Source organism: Ornithorhynchus anatinus, chromosome 12, assembly GCF_004115215.2.
Source record: "Ornithorhynchus anatinus isolate Pmale09 chromosome 12, mOrnAna1.pri.v4, whole genome shotgun sequence".
Lineage (NCBI taxonomy): Eukaryota > Metazoa > Chordata > Mammalia > Monotremata > Ornithorhynchidae > Ornithorhynchus > Ornithorhynchus anatinus.
Genome location: NC_041739.1, coordinates 32,110,207 through 32,122,560, shown reverse-complemented (window position 1 = coordinate 32,122,560; position 12,354 = coordinate 32,110,207).

Genomic DNA, 12,354 nt, shown 5'->3' with positions numbered 1-12,354 from the left:
TTTTTTTTCCCAACTCTTGGGGATTTCTTTCATTCTCCGTAAATTTTTATTCCGTAAAATTGCTGGGGCCAAGGAACTTGGCTACCAAATCTGTTGTAGTGTCCCAAGTACTTAATACAGTTCTCTACTCACAGTTACTGTTCAATGAGTACCATTAATTAATTAGCAAGGAGTTGTTTTTCAGGACATTCGCCAGTTCCTTAAATACTGAAAGATGCATGTCACAGACACAAATATCCATCATTTAGACAGTTTTCACCAAGGTATTTAAATGAAACAGAAAGGGGTTGCCCTATGAAGACTATTTTAGAATTTCTTCCCTATTGGAGTTGAATACAAGTTGCCGTTCTTTATAACTACAGGATCCACTGAATTATAAACCTACCCCTATTAACTTCTTTTACTCAGCAAGTCAACCTCCTTCTTAATGTTCCGTAGAGTTTTGCAGTATCCCACATTGATTAGTACAAAAAATCTAGACATGTTTTTAAAACATTTTATTAGGACAGTCTCTCTTTATATAGTACAGCTTCTCTTTTGCCAGTCCTAACGAAGGGCAAGTAGCTCATAAACAAATTTTATTTTTTTTCCATTTCATTTCCATCTGTCTTTGAGTAATGAGGTGCCCTTGATTCATTTATTTTTTTTCTTCCTTATTTTCATCTTTAGGTGGTCATGTTTTATTACTCAAAAATATTGCTTTCATGGATAGTAAAGTCCTGATGGAATTCTCATCAAAGAATGAAGAAATATAGTAAAACACTCTTTCCTAAAGGACTGACCCAAGATGTAAGTGTATACCCCCACTTAAATCTTGGCTCAGTCCTTTAGGAAAAAGTGTTTTATTTTGTTTTAAGTGGGGGTGTACATTATACATTTCTTCCACAATTAGCTTACGTCAACCCAAGCCTTTGACTCTTAGCACAAAAATGTAGAATTGATTATCAGCAGGAGTAATTTCACAATTCTAGCCCAAAGTTAAGCAGGTTATGATCTATCTTCCCTATTTTTCACATTTGTTTTCATCTGTTTTTCTCATCATCTTTTACTTCAGGTCACTACGTTGTGCTGAGGCTTATCTATTCATAGTCACGGCAAGGAGAGTTACCAACCCAGACCCATGGGATAGAGGAAAAGGATTCTGAAAGTGAAGGATTTTTCTCTATAAAAATTAATAATAGTCCTTATTAAGATCTTCCTATGTGCTAAGGACTGTACTAAATCCTGAGGTAGTAGATACAAGTTAATCAGATGGACACAGTTCCTCTCCCACTTGGGTGTCACAGTTTAAGTAGGAGTGTACTTCTTTTCCGTAGAGAGTAAATGCTGTGTTTACACTATTATTTTAAAAGAGCAGAGAAGGACAAGCAGCTATCAAAAATAATGCTGATGAATAGGAGAGGTTTTATGATCATAGACTGCAAGAATTGAATACCTCAGTAATATTTTGTACTTTTAAAAATGTAACTTCAGTAATGCAAGAGAATATAACGACTATGGTATTTTCACATCAGAGGTTTACTACGAGCCATGAAGCCCAGTTATATTAGGAATAATGAAAGAGCAACACTCTGTTGTAACTCCGCTTGATTTTGGAATGTTGTTCTTATTAAATATGCACACTTCATAGGGGAAAGTATTTTTCAAGAACTTTTTACCGAAATATTTTAAGCATTTGAAGTTCTTTCGGCATGCTTAGTATGAACATTACCAAGAGTTACCTGACCCCCAGCTAATCTAAAGCGGGTGTGCAACTGTTGATTCTTTTTTTCAATGAACCTAAATACAAGTAAAGAAGAGTCGATAAAAGTTACATCAAGATAAGAGGCAAAAATGCCCCACAGAAGGAAACTGAAGAAGTAATTATCAATGGGCTGGTAATCTGAACCAAGACTAGCATGGAACATTGAAGAAGAAAACCTTGGCTACCTGAAAAATGTAAAGCATACACACAACCACGACCCTTATATTCAATTTGATGTGATTTGCTTAACTTCTGGTTATGTGAGCTTTCCTCGGCTTCATTCAGTTAGGAACACTGGATTCTTTATTGAATGTGTACTTGTGTAGTGAATATTTTTCATTTCATAATAGCTATGGCATTCATTATTTGCCTGTTAAATAGAGAAGCAACACGGTAGGGGAGGGAACAGGAGCCTAGGAGTCAGAGGACCTGGGTTCAAATCCGGATCCTCCCTTGTCTGCAGTGTGACCTCGGACAAGTTACTTAATTTCTCTGTGCCTCAGTTCCCTCTCCTAAAAAATAAGATCCAATTCCTTTTTTTCCCCTCCTACTTGGGCTATGAGCCCCATGTGGGACCTAATTATCTTGTATCTACCCCCAGCCCTTAGTATACTGCATGACACATAGTAAGTGCTCAATAAATACCACAATTTTAATTACTGTCATTACCATGATACTAAATGTGGTAGCTATTGTGTTGCAATAATTATTAGTATGTTTTCTCACTGTCTATTGAAATTGAAGGTGATTTTCAGTGTTCTCTTCTCAGTGGAACTGGGAAAGAGTTAAATTGCATCTATCTCCTGCAGACTAAACTTTCCTCAAAGGTTTCATTTCCTCACCCTCTAAGACTTTCTTAGTTCTCTATGCTTTTATGAAATTGGGCAGAGTTCCTGTCCCAGGTGGAGCTCATGACCTACCTCATCCCCATTTACAGTTGAGGAAACTGAGGTTTCACAGAGATTAAGTAGCTTGTTTCTATTCACACATTTGTCCAGAAGCAGAGTGGAGAGTCCAGACCAGAGATCCTGAACCCCCCAATCCTGAGCCCTTTTTCTTAAGTTGCGATTGTTTGGTAAATAATTAAGGATAATTTTCCATAGATGGACACACTGGTTGTAATTGCAGAGATGAAATCAAGAGAAATAAAAGATGGAGAAGCAAAAAATTTGCTAGATAAGTGGACAGGGAGGGGAAATAAAGAGACAGCTGGTACGGTGGCAGAAAATTCCATTCCCTTCTCACTAATAAACACTAAATCTGATCACTGGCCTGCAAAAAGACATATTTTAAGTCTTTACTTTTCATCAGAATTCTAGAGGGTCTGTCATTACTCTAGATCATAAACCAAAATATTATATACTATGTTTGCTTATTTAATAGAGCAATTTGTTTTTTCATGGTAAATTATTTTCAATAATGTTCATGTGTACTTGTCCCTAGACTGTACTCTGGATAATTAGCAAGGATAGATATTACAGAAGGATTTTCTAGAAAATGTATTTTACATGAACTTGCAGAGTGCATGTTCTTTTTTATACTTAGTAATTATATACTCATATTGCTGCTTTGAAAGCTAATTTCAAATTAACTATGCAGAAATGAGAATGCACTTGAGTATGAGAAATATGAAGAAAGAACCTAGTTATGATAAAGGGTTTTCACAGTTAACATTTTTATTTTCCTCTACCTGACTAATCTCAACCTCTCTCTTCCTATACAATTTCCAAGACTTCTCCACATGAATGCCCAACTTGCACTTTAAACTAAACCGTCTAAAACTGGATTCCTCAGTTTCCCTCCTAAAACTCATTTCTATTACTAACTTTGCTATCAAAGTCAACAACATCACATTCTTCCTTCTCTGGAAAACCATAGCTCTGTTCTCATCTTTGACTCTTCACTCTCTTTTAACCTGCATGACTAGTCTGTTACTAAATCTTCCCAGTTCTTTCTCCAGATTCTTTTCTGGAGAAAATATGTTCATTCTTTTTTCAAGACTTTAAGCTCCTTGAGGGCAGAGAATGTGTCCTTGTTCTCAAATGTACGCTCTCAAGCATTTAATACAGTACTCCGTACACAGTTGATGCTCAGTGAATACTACCCATTGGGTAGTACTGCATATTATTTAGTTGCCTAGAAGTCTAATGTACAGCTTCCCTATGAACAGATTTATTTTCACTTGTGATGTAAGTGTGATCTTCCCTCTAGGTATGGTGGCCCGGTGTTTGACTCTGCACTCCTTACTGTCTCCCTTGTAAATTTGAACCCACCATTATTTTTCTGCTAATGATACATGATAAATTATTTTTTAAAAACTTCTGTCTGAACCCCAAACAGATTGACTAGTCTGTGAGCACCGCCCACTCCCTTGTCCCTTATTGGGTATTGAAGACATGAAGGGTGTGAAGGATTAGTTAACTGGTCCTCAGGAATCTGTTTACAAGGATCTGGATGGCTCTTACTTTCCAGTCTATCATCAAAAATGTCATCCATTTTGGACCCGCCAAAGTCGGAGCTATCTGGAAAGGAGATGGAGCAGGGAGGTTGAAAATGTTATGGCCTTCCAGGCCTATCACATTTTTCACTATTGTTATTTTTGAATTGTTGTGACAATCTGTCATCTTAAATTTCTTGCAGACTTTCTTCCTCTGTGTCATATTTGTTGCCGAATTGTACTTTCCAAGTGCTGAGTACAGTGCTGTGAACACAATAAATACTGTTGAATGAATGAATGAGTTTCCCTGGATTCTCCCCAGTGCGTAGATCAGTGCTCCGCCTATATTAAGCACTTTAAACATGTCTGTGACTAATTGAAAAAGATGACAATTTTCAGTCATTATCATACTATCCGAGGTGTTTAGTCAATATGTCCTTCTCTCTATTTTTTGTGACAATGATTATGGTGTTTAAGTGCTTACATATTCCAGACACATTACCAAAAGCTAGCGTTCTTAGAAAATAATCCGGATGGGCACAGTCCGTGTCGCACTTGGGGTGCACGGCCATGGGAGAGAGAGAGCAGGTATTTAATCCACATTTTATGGATTAGTAAACTGGGACACAGAAAAATTAAGTTACTTGTCCAACAGAGCAAGCAAGTGGAAGAGCCGGGTTTAGAATCAAAAGTGTTGCTTCCCTCGCCCAAGTTCTTCCTATTAGACGATGCTACTTCTGCTGCTGTTGTGTAGTCAGAAGTGTCTCTCTATAGTTCAACTGGACAAGTTTCCGCTGATCTTTACAAATTTGGCTTTAAACAGAGCAATAAACCAATAGTGTACTTTCATGTTGAAAGATCCAATAATTGAATCTTCGATTATTTCATCACTGAAGAAGTGTAGTGATGAAAAAGACCAAAAAGGCCAATCTGCTCTGCCACTGAGCCTCTGACATTCAAGGCAATGTCAAAATCTCCTCTTTTAGATGAACAAACGGATGCCATTATTCCCTTGATGACCTGTTCCTGTGTTTATTGCTACTGTTCCTCACTGTCAAGGACTTCTTTACACCTAACCTTAGCCTTTTTCACTGCAACTTAAGAACAATTTCCATTTGTCCCATTCTCAGTGGAACTGGGAGTAGTTGCGTCTCCTTCAGACTGTCATACCAACCTCTCTTCAAAGGTTTTACTGAGGCATCCTTTAAGGATTTCTCTTAACCTTTACTGGTTTTAAGCTTGCTTTGGTGTCTTGCACTCTGTAGAGAATCAATAAATAACAGTGGCTGCTATTGCTGATGAATGATGAATGATGAAGTCACTGTAATCTCCAACTGAAACTGGTCAGAGAGCCTTCTTCCCCTTTTCCAACCTTTAAAGTGTTCTGGGCACCCAAAAGGAAAATCAACTGCTCAGTTTTTTGTTTGTTTTTTTTCCTTCGTTTGTTTTCTTTGTTCTGTGTAGATAACAGTGAGGCCTGAGGGATGATGTGGACCTGAATATACATCAGGGAAAAGTGAAAAGTTCAATCTCTAAATTTACAATAAATATGTCATTAAAATGATTTCCAGTGCAGGCTTTGCAACACCAAAGCTTAGTAGCTCATGGGTATAAAAAAAAAATGAAAGGTTGTAAGAGCCATAAATAATAGGTAGAAATATAAGTTTTAAAGTGGAGCTCATGTCAATTTCTGTCAACTCATTGATGTGTCTCAGTCACTTATCCTTGTTATTGCCATATGATCAACCTTCAGTAAGCTTAATAAAACCAGAAATTATTTTCTGTTAGAGAACAAATTTTGGGTTAATCCATGACAAGCCGAATGATTTCAGAAACCAGGTTCTTGGTGTTATATATTTCATGTTCAAGCGTGGCAATAAAATTACTAGCCCTGAAAGTGATGTATAGGGTAACATAAAAGCCGATTGCCATACATTATTCATATATTTCAAATATTGAAAATCTCAATTGTCCTAAAAGTCTTAGTGCCCAATAAAAACGACAAGCAAGAACAACCTCACCTAGAATGTCATGCTACAATAACATAATTACCCCAGAGAGTAAAATAATTACAGTAAAGACTACCTTCCAAAAGCTTAAACAGATTACTATGATGTATAGTTCACTGCTATTTCACCCCTATATTCATGGGTCAGAATGAATATTCAGCATACATATTTTGTTCCTATATAATTAGTCTTTTTCTGAAATAAATGAACAGTTTGCCTGGAGCAAGAGGATGAACTAGATGACTTATGGAGATCCCTTTATTGTATAAGTCTGTGTCACTCTAACTCTTGGTCTCACATGAGTAGGTGATTATGTGAATTCATCATTAATGACATTTCAAATACGTTAATACATATTCCAAATATATATCTTTTGCTAGGAATTAGCCTCATTCTTCCTTTTGCACAATTCAATAAATTGCCTTTATCAGACAAGGTATGATTCTTTCATCCAAAAGCATGGTACTCTTAAAAATGTCCTTTTCAGCCAATGGGAATAATAGATTTATTTTTGCTTTAGTGTTCTAATTAGATTTTTGTTTTAGAATTTTAAGATTATTTAGAAGATGGGTTAATTTAATAGTTCATATTGGTCTGATGCTGTTAGAACTAGCCGTGGTATTTATTGAGCATTTACTTTGTGTAGAACACTCTACTGAGCTCTTGGGAGGGTACAATACAACAGAGTTGGTAGATTCATTCTTTAGCCCACCTGGCGTTAGTCTAACAGGTGAGACAGACATTAAAATAAATCACAGACATGTACATATGCACTGTGGGGAGTGAGGATGGGGTGAATATCAAGTGTTCAGAGGGTTCAGATACAAGTTCATAAGCCACACAGAACAGATATGAATTCCACCATGTATAGTGCTTTTTGTCAAGAACTGAATGGTGAGAGGTGAAATCGAAAACCCTCCAGGAGCTGCGCACAGAAAGTGGGGAAAAAATAGATTTAACATCTTGACATGGTCAAAAATTGTTGATTGAGTGAAAAATTTCAGTCAAGAATATTAACTCTGGCCGGAAAGAGAATGAAGTTTTCTTAACTCCTCCAAGTCATCGTTTGCTGTTGTCTCCCCTTGTGAGCTTTGTATTTATGTTCCTCATTCTTTTGCCTTCTTTCCTTCATTCTCCATGACCCTTTATCTTCATAAATCCTTGCGATCGCAATTGCTGTTTTCTTCCCAGTCTTCCTTTAACCATGTTCTTCTCTTACACTTCCATCTCTCCCTTCTTTATTTTCTCTCTTAGATCTGCCTCTCCACCATGCCTACTCTCCCCTGCTCTCCCAAGACCCAAAAGGGATATCAATCCCTTTCATCCTCTCCTTAATCTCCACGAGGGCTACTTCCACCACCAACCCAAGTGACCTGTGCATTTTGTTTAAGAAATGGGATGCATTTATTCCTACTACGGTTCCAAATACAGACGAATACACATTTGAAGTTGCCCATGTACCTTGACTGATTCAGAGTATTAAACACGAGTCCATCCTCAGTAGGGGAGGAGCATGCCCTAGTGGAAGGAAAAAGGCCTGGGTATCAGAGGACCTGGGTTCTAATTCCAGCTCTGCCCCCCCCAGTCCGTTGTGTGACCTTGGGGCAATTACTTCTTTGAGCCTCAGTGTTCTCCCTCCTACTTAAGCTATGAGTTCCCTCTGGAACTGGGACTGCGTCACCTCATTATGTTGTATCTATCCCAGTGCTTAGTACAGGGCCTGGCACATTGTAGGTGCTTAAAAAATTATCATTAAAAACTAGTATTTATCTAGCTTCTACTTAGGAGACCACAATAGAGAGATGGAAAGCATGATCCCTCCCTTAAGAACTTTTCAGTCTGTGAGTAAATTGTTGGTAATAGTGCTTGTATATAGCACAGTGCTCACAGGGATTTGATTGGATTTGCTTTGATATAAAAGGTTTCGTTCTCCAGTTGCAAAGGCCCTTTAGGAAAGCAGCCGCTCTGAAATTTTAGTGGAGAAAAAAATCCCGCTTTTATCAATTAATAAGTGGTATTTAGCACTTAGAGAAGCAGCGTGGCTCAGTGGAAAGAGCACAGGCTTGGGAGTCAGAGAGCATGGGTTCAAATCCCGCCTCTGCCACTTGTCAGCTGTGTGACTGTGGGGAAGTCACTTCACTTCTCTGGGCCTCACTTACCTCATCTGTAAAATGGGCATTCAGAGTGTGAGCCTCACGTGGGACAACCTGATGACCCTGTATCTACGCCAGCGCTTAGAACAGTGCTCTGCGCATAGTAAGCGCTTAACAAATACCAACATTGTTGTTGTTGTTATTCTGTGTGCAGAGCACTGTAATAATAACGTGGGTAAATTAGGTTGTCCCAGGTGAGGCTCACAGTCTTAATCCCCATTTTACAGTTGAGGTAACTGAGGCACAGAAAAGTTAAGTGACCTGCCCACAGTCACACAGCTGACAAGTGGCAGAGTCAGGAATCGAACCCATTACCTCTGACCCCCAAGCCCGTGCTCTTCCCACTGAGCCACGCTGCAAATGCCCGAGAGAGTACAGTACAACCGAGTTGTTCCATACGTTCCCTACCCCACAATAAACTTACAATCTAGCATGGGGAAGATAGACATTAATACAAATTTAAATACTTTTCCTCCTCAACATCCGAGGCCTCATCACCGCACCTGAAGAGTATCATTATAGCAACAGCAGACACTAAAAACTCAGAAAAATATATAGCAACACAACACTAGTGTTAAGCTAGAGAAGCAGCGTGGCTTTGTGGAAAGAGCGTGGGCTTGGGAGTCACCAGACGGGGGTTCTAATCCCGGCTGCACCACCTGTCTGCTGTGTGACCTTGGTTACTTCATCTGTAAAATGGGGATTAAGACTGTGAGCTCCCTGTGGGACAATCTGATTACCTTCTACTTACCCCCACCCCTTAGTGCAGTGCATGACACATAGTAAGGGCTTAACAAATACCATAAAAAAAAACTAACACATTTTCCCTATCTCATCAGCAAAGACCGTTATCTCCTCTGCTCAAATAAGAATAATTATCATATTGTTAAGCCCTTACTATGTGCCAAACACTACTAAGGCCATTGTGAGGAATGCTGACTGGGAACTACAAGAAACCTCCACGGCCAGGGGCCTGGAACCTTTGTGGATTCTTAGATACTTTCTGCCGTGTGACCCTCGGCAAGTCACCTCACTTCCCTGTGCCTTAGTTATCTCATCTGAAAACTGGGGCTCGAGACTGTGAGCTCCATCTGGGAGAGGGATTGTGTCCAACCCTATTTGCTTGTGTCCACCCCAGCGCAGTGACTGGAACATAGTAAGCAATTTAATACCCAAATTATCATTATTATTAAATATATAAAACATAGCCTTTGTGCTCTTGCCTTCAAAGAGAGTTTGACGTATATAGGTAGATAATTGAGTTGAAAAATTGTCTTTCATTTTCACAAAATATTACCTGTCCAAAGCATCGCCCTTCACAGACATAATTCATATACATGTATGTGTATAATGAATACCCTAGTAATGAATATCGTAATAGAGTGTAAATGTGCATTTACATTCAACGTACAACTAATATCTGTGAAGATATTTAATAGAAAATCATTTCTGAAGTATTTCTGACCCCCTTCCTAATTTCATTCTTTTTCCATCAGTTGAAACTATCCGAGACGCTTCCTAGTCATCACATTTTGGGACCTTTCCACTAAAATGTAAAAGAGCTTTATCAATATTGACAGACCCTTGCTAATAACTTGTCTAGGAGGTAGATGGATGTAATTATTATAGCCTCTGGGGGATGAAAGTAATGCGGTGAGAAGTTAAGTCATTTAGGCATCTTACCGGCTCCTAAGACTATGGGAAATAAAGAAATGGTGAGCTTGTTTGCTGAATTATAAGTGGAAAAGGGGATTCTGTGGTGGCCTGTTGCCTTCATCCATTCTTGTCATTGCTTTGTCTCTCTATTCTAGTTTTCTCCACGATGCTTTGGAAGTCTGTTCAGTCAGGCAGGCACAAGCCCCAGGTGGAAACCAGGGAGGCTTGGACAAAAGTTTTCCCCTTTCAATCAATCCTCTGCATTTACTGACCACTTATTGCGTACAGAACACGGAACTGAACTCTTGGGAGAGTTCAATGTTCCAGAGTTGGTAGACAAATTCCCTGACCACAGCAAGCTTACAGTCTTTCCTCATATCCACTGAGATGCAATGGAAATGAATTGGATGACATCTGAAACTGAAATTTTAATAAATGAAATTGTGGTTACTAAGCATGGCTTCGGTTATGAAGCATATGCCGCGATCTATTCCCATGTCAGAATTAATACAAAAGAATCAAGTGATTAAGAGGGAGAGAATTGAATGGGCGTCATGCTCACCGGGGCATAAATCATTCCTGAAATTAGTTAGGTGATTCAAAGGCACATTAACTCTTTCAAGTCACTATTTAGTGCTTTGATTTGGTTTCTTTCCCTGGAATGAGCTCTTTAGTCTCAAACAATTTTACTCACTGATGACTCTCTCCAGAATTAGATCCAGGATCTTATGATGAATAGTGCTACCTCGAATCGCTACAGTACTTGGTTCAGACTCCTGATCAAAGACATTCATTCACCATTGAAAATGTATCCTTCTCTCAGATCTCTTGTAGGTTGTGTGACTCAGAGATCCTCCTCTTGACCACAGCTGCGTATGAAAAGAAAGAGGCTGGTTTTCAGTAATTAACACATTCTGATGTCTGAAGACTCATTGAATCTGTATCCTGATGACTTCTTCAGAAAAGTCATTTATAGCCGATTTTCAGGCAGCAATGTATCCATTATAGGAGTGGAACAGCACATTTTAAAATTCCTGAAACAAATGAAAAACTCTTAGAGAATTCCTTAATCAAAAAGTGAGAATGTTTGAATGAATTTTTATCACGGACCAATTGTAATTCCTGCATAGTTTGATGTTTCAGAGGAGTTTTGTAAATTTGGAAAATTATCTTTCTTATATTCTTCCAATTTTTGTTCCCTTTATTTCTCTCTACATTTTTCCACCCTGCTTTTCATTGAAAAATTATACCTCCATGCTATGGGAAATTACTTTTCTGTTTGACTTCAGGATTAAGTATAGAGGACTGATAGATGTATTAAAGTGCTCATTCCTTTATTAGAGAAGATATTTTTTGTTCAACTTTAAAACTGCAGATAATAGAGTTGCCAGTTCCAAACTTGGAGACAAAAGCTTAGAGGAGAAAGAGAATTAAGAATGGAAACCTGAAAAATGATTTTTTTGGGTAGTAAAATTAATTGTCAGCTGCCTCTATTTGAGCCCTCTATTGGGTAAGTAATAATGTTGGTATTTGTTAAGCGCTTACTATGTGCCGAGCACTGTTCTAAGCGCTGGGGTAGACATAGGGGAATCAGGTCCTCCCACGTGGGGCTCACAGTCTTAATCCCCATTTTACAGATGAGGGAACTGAGGCACAGAGAAGTTAAGTGACTTGCCCACAGTCACACAGCCGACAAGTGATACATGAACGATGTTGGTCAAGTTAAAATAAAATGCTATTCATTCATTCAGTAGTAATTTTGAGCACTTACCATGTGCAGAGCACTGTACTAAGCCCTTGGAAGGTACAATTCGGCAACATATAGAGACAATCCCTGCCCATTGATGGGCTTACAGTCTAATCAGGGGAGACAGACAAAAACAACAGCAATAAATAGAATCAAGGGGATGTACATCTCATTAACCAAATAAATAGGGTAATAAAAATATATACAAGTGAGAGGAGGAGCACAGTGCTGAGGGGAGGGGAAGGGAGGGGGGAGGAGCAGAAGGAAAGTGGGGGAAAAGGGGCTCAGCTGAGGGGAGGTGAAGGGGGAGGCAGAGAGGGAGCAGAGGGAAAAGGGGAAGCTCAGTCTGGGAAGGCCTCTTGGAGGAGGTGAGCTCTCAGTCGGGCTTTGAAGAGGGGAAGAGAGTTTGGCGGAGGTGAGGAGGGAGGGCATTCCGGGACAGCGGGAGGATGTGGGCCGGGGGTCCACGGCGGTATAGGTGAGAAGGGGGGACGGTGAGAAGGTGGGCGGCAGAGGAGCGGAGCGTGCGGGGTGGGCAGTGGAAAGAGAGAAGGGAGGAGAGGTAGGAGGGGGCAAGGGGATGGACAGCCTCGAAGCCTTGAGTGAGA